This window comes from Panthera onca, chromosome B4 (genome assembly GCF_046562875.1).
Source record: "Panthera onca isolate mPanOnc1 chromosome B4, mPanOnc1 haplotype 2, whole genome shotgun sequence".
Classification (NCBI taxonomy): Eukaryota; Metazoa; Chordata; class Mammalia; order Carnivora; family Felidae; genus Panthera; species Panthera onca.
Window position 1 is genome coordinate 24,591,395 of NC_138345.1, and position 10,390 is coordinate 24,601,784.

Here is a 10,390-nt window from a genome sequence, read left to right on the forward strand (position 1 = left end):
GATACCATCCAGGAATCCCCAGAGAAGGAGGGTTAATGGAATGATCTGTTCAAACGGTTTAGCAAGGCCCACAGAAGACAAGAGAATTTCAGGATATAGAAGGAATTGTAAACTCTCCTTCAAATTTTATTATAATTGGTTGTGGAAATCCTTTAATATAGAGTCATATTTGTAGCAGGCCAGACCTATAGGCTAGTATTCAAGCAAGTGTGATTATTCCTTTAACATGGCGGGGAAAGATCTCCCTCAGACACATTAAGTCAAGCCATCGCAAAATGCCAATGTTGTTTTAGTGGGGAACAAGCTGTCATCGTGAAATAATTAAAAATTAACAGTGGCTAAAAATGCAAAGTGCCTGGAGTCCTAGAGGAAAAAATATAGTTTTTAAGTGAAATCTCATGTTGTTTTTTCTTCTTTTCCAGAAGCTGTGATATTTCTAGCATGGCTTGAATGAATTAATCACTTGTTAATTTTGGAAGCTGCTGAATCAACACATCCTCCTCCACCTCCCATTTTCCACCTCAATAAGATGCTGCAGGCATTTGTGACAATCAGAACTGTTTTGGGAACAGTTGACCTCACCAGCAATAACAAGTATCTCATTCTTTGAACTTTGCAGTGAACTAGCTAGTAATGGCCCTACCCTGAACTTTGTCCCTCCAACCCTTCCAACGGTTTTATAAATCCCGTAGTGTTGGAAATACCTAGGGGAATTTCTCTTTCCCTGACAAATGAACAAAATAATAATTTAAAAGTTCTAAAGACAGATGACAACCCATGTAAAGTTAGATTTCCTTAGTTGGAAGTTACAGAAAACAAAACCCAAGGTAGCATAAGAAGGAAAAAGACAAAAGGGGAAAACGGAAAAAGAAGAAAATATTTTTTTAATGTTTATTTATTTCTGACAGGGAGAGAGACACAGCATGAATGCAAGAGGGGCAGAGAGACAGAGGGAGAGAGAATTAGAAGCAGGCTCTACACTCTGAGCTGTCCGCACAGAGCCCGACACGGGGCTCAAACTCACAGACTGCGAGATCATGACCTGAGGCGAAGTCGGACGCTCAACCGACTGAGCCACCCAGGCGCCCCAAGAAGAAAATATTTTCATTATGAAAAATCAGGCTCACTCACAGAACTCAAAACTACAAATGCAATCAGTCATTTAGAAGGCCATCAGGAACCCATGCAGCATTCTCATTTAGCACCCTGTTTTCTTTGCAAAGGTTTTGTTTTGTTTTGTTTTGTTTTGTTTTGCTTTTGCTGCCCTTTCTAAATGGTGGAAAGCATGGCAACTTTGGGCACCCAAGTTTTTCATCTCCACCATTCCAGAATCCCATCCTCAGCTCAAATCCCTAAGTTCCAAACTCATATTCCTCAAAAAGAAAATCTGAGTAGTCCAACTGGAATTGGCTCTTCTTTCCAATCATTAGCTTTGGCAATGGACACATGTTCAAACAGCTATTAGCATAATTATTTGAACACCCTGAGATTGGTGATCTCTCTTCCAGAGAAAGTAGTAATCAAAGAAAATAATAGCTAAAAGTGTTCACTACAACTGGGAAAAATTTTGCAATACATATACATGTAGCCCTGGGTGCTATCCAAGACTACCATGTGCAGCATGGGGCAAGAACATCTGGGTTTCTACCCAGGATTTGATGCTGTTCCTGTTTGTTGTTGTCATTTGGTTTTTGGTTTAATAATTTTTCTGAGCTAATTCTGTAATGTCTGTATTCTTTGTCATTTGTGGCCACCGAAGTATCTACTCGGTGTCTCAGTATCTCCTGGGTACATGCACAACTCTGCATATATTTGTGGTATTCTAGATTTCCCAAAATAGGAGCACCTGGGTGGCTCAGTCAGTTAGGCGTCAGACTTGGGCTCAGGTCATGATCTCACAGTTAGTGGGTTTGAGCCCCATGTCACACTATGTGCTGACAGCTCAGAGCCTGCAGTCTCCTTCAGATTTTGTGTCTCCCTCTCTCTGCCCCTCCCTGACTTGCGTTCTCTCTCTCAAAGATAAATAAACATTAACAAAAATTAGATTTCCAAAAATACATGTTGCTGCTTTTCTTTTTTTTTTATTATTTTTTTTTAACATTTATTTATTTTTGAGACAGAGAGAGACAGAGCATGAACGGGGGAGGGTCAGAGAGAGGGACACACAGAATCTGAAACAGGCTCCAGGCTCTGAGCTGTCAGCACAGAGCCCGATGCAGGGCTCGAACTCATGGACCGTGAGATCATGACCTGAGCCGAAGTCGGCCGCTTAACCTACTGAGCCACCCAGGCGCCCCCATGTTGCTGCTTTTCAAAACTCTCTCTGGACATTTCATTCTCCAGATTTTCCTTTTATGTTTTTGATTCAACCTTTTATTTGCCCCAAATGTTATTGCTGCCACAGCCATTGCAATGGCATTCTCTCTCTCTCTCTCTCTCTCTCTCAAAAATAAAACATTAAAAAATAAATAAAAACAAACCAAAAAAAAACCCCCAAACTCCACAACTGATTGGTGTTTGATAAATGACTTGAGGCTAGGATTGTTGGTGCCAGTGAGTTCCAAGTCAAGTGAAAGATAAGCCCTGAGAATGGGGTTTTTCCAGGGAGCTGCCAGCAAGGTCAACTAGTGATAATTCTCTGGGGATCAGACTTACGGGGACTTTCCCCACCTGTTCTTCCCCCTCAAGAGGCTGCTAGGATGATGCTTTTCAAAGAACTATGACTGTAAGACAGTTCCTTTTCAAGTCTACTGCAGAGCCAGAAAGAGAGGAGTGTAAAGACAAGTTCAAACACTACAAAGCTTGCTGTTCTTACTTGGATTCAGCTGTTTTCCTGAATCAATTCTCCTTGATTTCCAGAGTTAATTAAAAAAAAATTTTTTTTAACATTTATTCATTTTTGAGAGACAAGAGAGAGACAGAGTGCAAGCTGGGGTGGGACAGAAAGAGAGGGAGACACAGAATCCGAAGCAGGCTCCAGGCTCTGAGCTGTCAGCACAGAGCCTGATGTGGAGCTTGAACTCAAGAACCGAGAGATCATGACCTGAGCTGAAGATGGACGCTTAACCACCTGAGCCACCCAGGCGCCTCCCAGAGTTAATTTTTAATAGTTATAATTTCCAGAGTTTAGGTAAAAGTTATTTTTTTATAGTTTTGCTGGTGTTCTCATTGCTTTTATGTAGAAGCAGGTTTTGAAGGTTCATATTCTGCTGTTTTGGAAGTACCTTCCTTCGTTTGTTTTAAATATAACCTTAACTGGAGCATCTGGGTGGCTCAGTTGGTTAAGCATCCAACCTTATGGCTCAGGTCACGATCTCACAGTTTGTGGGTTCAAGCCCCATGTCGGAGTCTGTGCTGACAGCTCAGAGCCTGGAGCCTGCTTCCAATTCTGTGTCTCCCTCTCTCTTTACCCCTTCCCTGCATGTGCTCAAAATGAATAAACATTTAAAAAAATGAATAAACATTAAAAAAAATTTTTTTAAATACAACCTTGACCATCCACCAGCTGTGAGACTCTGGGGAAGTTGTATAAACCTTGCTAATTTCTGTATTTTGAGAGTAGTAAATAAGATTACCATAAACTACTCAGCACACCACCAGGTTTTTTGTTTTTTTTTTTTAACGTTTATTTATTTTTGAAAGAGAGACAGAGCGTGAGTGGGGGAGGGGCAGAGAGAGAGAGACAGGGAGACACAGAATCCCAAGCAGGCTCCAGGCTCTGGATTGTCAGCACAGAGCCTGACACAGGGCTTGAAGCCACAAACCATGAGATCATGACCTGACCTGAAGTCAGAAACTTACCGAATGAGCCACCCAGGCGCCCCAGCACACCATCAGTTTAAAAGTGAGCGTTCACGAGAGGATTCTGGGGAGATGGTAGAGTAGGAAGTACCAGGAATCTGCCTCCCCACGTAAGTAGGCAACAACTGCACTGGCAGAATATGCCTGATGTAACTATTCTAGAGTCTATTGACAGTTTGCAACTTCCTGAAAAAAACGTGAAGGAAAATTGCAGTTACTTTTGGTCATTTTCAGCACTTAGCACATTAGCAGCTACCCATCCCCCACCTCCTGCCACATGGCAGGCAGGCAGATGTGTAGGTATTCCTAGAGCAGCCTGAATACGGCTTGTGGGTGTCAGAATGGGCAAAAAAAAACCCTCTCCTCCAAATACAGGGATTAGGAGATCTCTAATCTCTTCTCTGATTTGATCAGAGAAGTGTAGCACCTCTCTCAATGGTTGCAAGCCCCTCCCCATTGTTTGAAGTTATTACCAGAGACTTTAAAGGACTAGCACCCTACCCTCCACTTCATTTTCAGTTTTTTTATCCCCTTTCCAGAGCCAGATATTAAACATTATGACATTGAAAAACAACTGCAAATATAAGAAAAATTAGAGGTGACCACATGTCCAGAGAAAGGCTCAGGGAAGATCTGAGAAGACATTTAGTTCATTCCACAGGCTCATCCTCAGCACAGAGGCACCCTACAACAATCAACAAACAATGACAGTAAACAAAAAACAATAACAAAAATCAGGAAATCCAGGAGACAAGGGAGAATCTGATATCCAGAGTTATCACATTATTAGATTCAAATACCCAGTATTCAAAAACAACAACAACAAAATCACAAGACATACAAAGAACAGGAAATATGGCCCATTCAATCAAAACAAAATAGCAAATGTCACTCATAAAGATCTAATTAATGGCAAATACATTAGACAGACTTTAAAACAACCGATGGATTTTTTATTTTAGACAGAGAGAGCACAAGCAGAGGAGAGAGGCAGAGGGAGAGTGAGAGAGAATCTCAAGCAGACTCCAGGCCCAGCACACACCCCAACGAGAGAGGCTCAATCCAATTCTACAACCCTGGGATCATGACATGAGCAGAAGTCAAGAGTTAGATGCTGAACTGACTGAGCACCCTTAAAACTACGCAAAGAACTAAAAAAAAGATGTGGAGAAAGTCAAGAAAGCACTGTGTGAACAAGATGAAAAAAATCAATAAAGAAATAGAAAATCAGGGTCCCTGGGTGGCTCAGTTGGTTGAGCATCCAACTCTTGGTTTTAGCTCAGGTCATGATCTCGGGGCCCCCCATGTAGGGTTTTGCCCTGGCAGCATGGAGCCTGCTTGGGACTCTCTCTCCCTCTCTCTCTGCCCCTCCCCCGCTCACTCTCTCATTCAAAATAAATAAAATAAACTTTAAAAAACAGTGTTAATTTTTTAAAAAAGGAAAGAAATGGAAAATCTAAAAATAAACCAAGAAAAACTGATTTGCATTTCCCTGATGAGATAGTGATGTTAAGCATCACTTAATGTGTTTACTGGCCATTTGCATCTTTTTTAGAGAAATGTCTATTCAAGTCTCTTGCCCATATTAAAATCTGATTGTTTTTTCTTGTTGAGTTGTCGGAACTAGTATTCTATTTTATTTTTAATGTTTATTTTATTTTTGAGAGAGAGACAGAGACAGAGTGCAAGCAGGGGAGGGGCAGAGAGAGAGAGGGAGACACAGAATCTGAAACAGGCTCCAGTCTCTGAGTTGTCAGTACAGAGCCCAATGTAGGGCTTGAACTCACATACTGCAAGATCATGACCTGAGCCAAATACTAGACACCCCTGGGAACTAGTATTTTAAAAGGAGGCCTTTCAAATCCGGGGGAAAAGATGTATTATTCAATAAACAATGTAGGGCAATTGGGTAAAATTCTATAAAACATAAAAAATTATTTCATTTTTCATATTTGTTTTTTAAAGGGAAATAAAATATTTGGATAAAAAGTTGACCTTTTATGCACCATAACTAGTCCCTCTACCCACCAAGGTAATCACTAGCATGAATTTAGTGTTTCTCTTTTTATTGAACAATAACTTTACATGCTAAGTTGGTATAATTTATAATTCTATTTTGTGTGTTTTATATATTCTAACAATTGATTTTTTTCACTTAACATTATATTCTTGAGATGCCTATGGTCTAATATAGTCTATTTCTTTTTATTGCTATACAGTATTTCATTGTTCCAATGTTCCATATTTCACTATGTATTCTCCATTTGAAGGTACTTTGGCTGTTTCAAACTGTTTAATACTACAAATCGCTCTCTCATGAATATCCTTATACCTGACTCCATGCACACATGGGTGAAAGTTTTCTAGAGTTTATGCTAGAAAAGGAAATTGCTTCATTATTAGGTATGCATATTTTCATTTTTTATAGAAAATACCAAATTGGTCTCCAGTAGGGTATATCAATTTACATTCTCATTAGGAGTGTATGAGAGTTCCATATGTTCATATTCTCACCAGCATTTTATATTATCAGACATAAGATCATTAGCAGGACTGATAAATAAAAAATGGTTTTTCATTGTTGTTTTAATTTGCATTTCTCTGCTGTAGAGGTTATTTTCTCATTTGTGTTTTTGGCCTTTTATTTCTCCTCTTCTGCTATGTGCCAGTCTTTTCCCTTACCCATTTTTCTATTGAGTTTTTGTCCTTTGTCCTTCAATTAACTGTAAGAATTCTTCATTCTGTACAAAAGGTTTTTTGCCTATGGAGTACCTGGGTGGCTCAGTCAGTTAAGCCTTCAACTTAGGCTCGGGTCATGATCTCATGGCTTGTGAGTTTGAGCCCTGCATCAGGCTCTGTGCTTACAGCTCAGAGTCTGAAGCCTGTTTGGGATTCTGTCTCGCCCTCTCTCTCTGCCCCTCCTCTACTCGTGTAGGGGATTCTCTCCCTCTCTCTCTCTTTCTCTCTCTCAAAATAAATAAAAAAAAAAAAAAGAAATTCCATTTTGTTTCAAGCACCAAAACCCTACAGAAAGACATATTTATATTTTTCTTGGATCAGGAGATTTTGCACAGACCATACAAGGCTGGTGGAGGTGTTCATGATGTTACCAAGCATCCAGGCTCCTCTCTCTCCTGACTTTCACCTCCTTGGTACATGGCTTGCATCACCTGGGACAAGATAGCTGCTATACTTCAATCTATTTCAACAACATTTCAGGAAGAAGACAGATGAGGATAAAAGGCAAAGGCTAAAAAGGGCAAAGGAGCGCTCCAGCTAAATCTTTACTCATTAAAAACCTTTGGGGGCGCCTGGGTGGCTCAGTCAGTTAAGTGTCTGGCTTCAGCTCAGGTCACGATCTCATGGTCCATGAGTTTGAGCCCCACATCAGGCTCTGTGCTGACAGCTCAGAGCCTGGAGCCTGCTTTGGATTCTGTGTCTCCCTCTCTCTCTGCACCTCCCTCGCTCACACTCTCTCTCTCTCTCCCTCTCTCTCTCTCTCTCAAAAATAAACATTAAAAAAATTTTTTTTCAAACCTTCAAAGAAGCACTATTGAGCAGCATCTATTATATACATAAACCAGATCAGTGACACATGGAAACCTTTAGCTGTAGGAGAGTCAAGGACATTGAATTTTTGGCTTTTTATAATATCCACGGAGACAAAGGAGAAGAAAGATAGATTTGGAGACTGTATCACTCAACACGTGTGTTCAAGTACTCTCTCCAAATCTATAACATGCTTTAATTTTATATATGTATCTTCTTTCATACCAAAGTTTTCAGTTTGAATGTAGTCAAATGTATGGTTATGTATTGAATGTTTATATCCACCACCCCAAATTAATATAATGACACTCTTTTCTTCAGTGTTACACTATTTGGAGGTGGGACCTTTGGGGAAGTAATTAGGTTTAGATTAGGCTGGGACTCTCTTGATGAGATCAGTGCCCTGATATGAAGATGAAGAGAAAGAGATCTCTCTCTCTCTCTTTCTCAAGGAACATATATCACATCAAGGAAAAGACATGTGAGGATACAGCAAAAAGAGAGCCAACTTCAAGCCAGGTAGGGGGCCCTCACCAAGAACCACACTCTATGGCATGTTGGTCTTGGACTTCCCATCTTCTAGAATTATGAGAAGTAAGTTATTGTCCACCCAGTTTATAGCATTTAGTTGTTGCAGCCTAAACTTAGAGATGTATCCATATTTTCTTTTTGTAATTCTATTTCGGGGGCTTAAGTAATCCTTTCCTTAACACTTAACCATAAACAAGACCAATGTGCTGCACAACTTCAGGGGGCGCTAATTAATATACATTACAGCATGAATGGTGCTCCCTGGAGTTGTGTAATGCAGCAGTCCTATCTTTCTTCTAATAACTTAAAAGATGAACTTTACACATTAAATCCTTAATCTGTGTGGAATTTATTATGTGTATATAATAAGGATCTATCTCATTTCTTTGGTTTCTATATAGAGTTTTTCCATTGCTACTTATTAAATAGTTCATACTTTCTCCAATAATTTTTAATTCCTATCTCTGAGTTCTCTATTATGTCCCACTATAAACTAAATGGCTTTTCTTCCAACAATATCACATACTTATTTATTGCTAATGCTTCTTAAGTAAGCCACCTGGCAGGATCAATCTTCTGTGGTAGAGACTGTTGTTTGTTTGCCAAGTTTTCTTTTTCTCTAGAAACTTACCTATACTAAAAATTTTCTGCCATTTTTTTAGAAGTTTATTTATTCATGTTGAGAGAGAGAGAGAGGGACAGAGAGGGAGACAGAGAGAGAAAATTCCAAGTAGGCTCTGCACCGTCAGCACAGGGCCTGACGTGGGTCTTGCTCTCACAAACTGTGAGATCATAATCTGAGCCAAAATCAAGAGCGGGTTGCTTAACCGACTGAGCCATGCAGGTGCCCCTAAAAATTTTTCAGTTGTGATTGAAGTTAAATTATACCAATGAAATGCTGATGGAAAGCAATATTTGCCACTTCCAGACCTGGCTCTTAAAAATCTCCCTTGAGAGTCTCCATGCTCTCTCCCTATAACCTCTTCTTCTGGCTGGATGTAGGAGATCCAGTGGAGGACTCTGAGGTCCTATGGGATGATGGAGCCACTAGACAGAGGATCCTGCACTCCTGGAAGACTAAATGGAGCAGAATCATCCTCCCCCTTGCTCTTCTGCCACTATTATTGGACTGTGAGATGCATGATGGATAACATTATTGTGTTAAGCCTCTGAAACACTGCAGTACTTGATGGTAGCAGTTAGCCCACCCTGCCTAATGGAACATTCCATTACATTCTTTTCAGAATCATCTTACCTGTTCTGGGCTTTTCTGTAGGACTTTTAGTTAATTTATAAAGTTCTTCAGAGTCCTATGGAGACTGTAAAAGGAGTTATATTGTACTTATGGATAATTTGGGAAGAATTTTCATCTTTATAATTTTGGATATAACTACCATATGTCTATTTATTCTGGCCTTTCAATGCCCAGATAAATTTTAGAATTTTTCTCCAAAAAGATGTTAAACATCTTTTGTTTTTAGAACTTTGGAATGTATTGTTATTGTGAATATTTTTTTTCTATTACATTTTGTAATATAACTGTTGTTTTAAAGCATCATTATTGATTGATCTTAAGTTCAACAACCTTACTGAATCCTTTCTTAGTTGTAATAGTAGTAGCTTCCCTTAGATTTTCTATGTGAATAACGTATCACCTGATCACCTACAAATAATGTAATATTTACTTTTTCTTTCCTGATTCTTGTATCTCATTTATTTTACCTAATCTTGTTGCATTAGTTAAGACTGTCTTATTTTATAAAAGTTTGTAGTTTTTCTTTTCATGTTTAAGTCTTTAATCCATCTGGACTTGATTTTTTTATTTAAAAAATATTTTTATTTGCTAAACAAAAAAAATTGTTTTTTTTAAATGTACATCCAAGTTAGTTATCACATAGTGCAATAATGATTTCAAGAGTAGAAACCAGTGGTTCATTCCAATAAGTGTCTTCCTTAATGCTCCTTGCCCATTTAGCCCATTCCCCCACTCACAACCCCTCCAGCAACCCTGTTGTTTTCTATATTTAAGAGTCTCTTACGTTTTGTCCCCCTCTCTGTTTTTATATTAATTTTGCTTCCCTTCCTGTATGATCATCTGTTTTTTATCTTAAATTCCACATATGAATAAAGTCATATATTTGTCTTTCTCTGACTAATTTCGCTTAGCATAATACCCTCTAGTTCCATTCACATTGCAAATGGTCTGGACTTGATTTTTGTCTTCCAATATTCTAATAGGAAACTATAGATTTTGAATATTTTATCTTATTCACCGTCTCAACTCTTACCGATTATTAAAACATGTAGTTTTCCTAGTTTGAGTAAACTACAACTCTTACAATTTCAATAGTATTTTAGTTTACTCAATGCTATTTTTCTAGACAGACAATTTTATCTAAAAATAATAATTTCTTTCTTATATTTATGCCTTTTTTTTTTCCTGTTCTTTTGCATTGGCTATGACTTTTAGACATATGACTGGAATCTCTGTCTGCTTGGGGTGTCATAC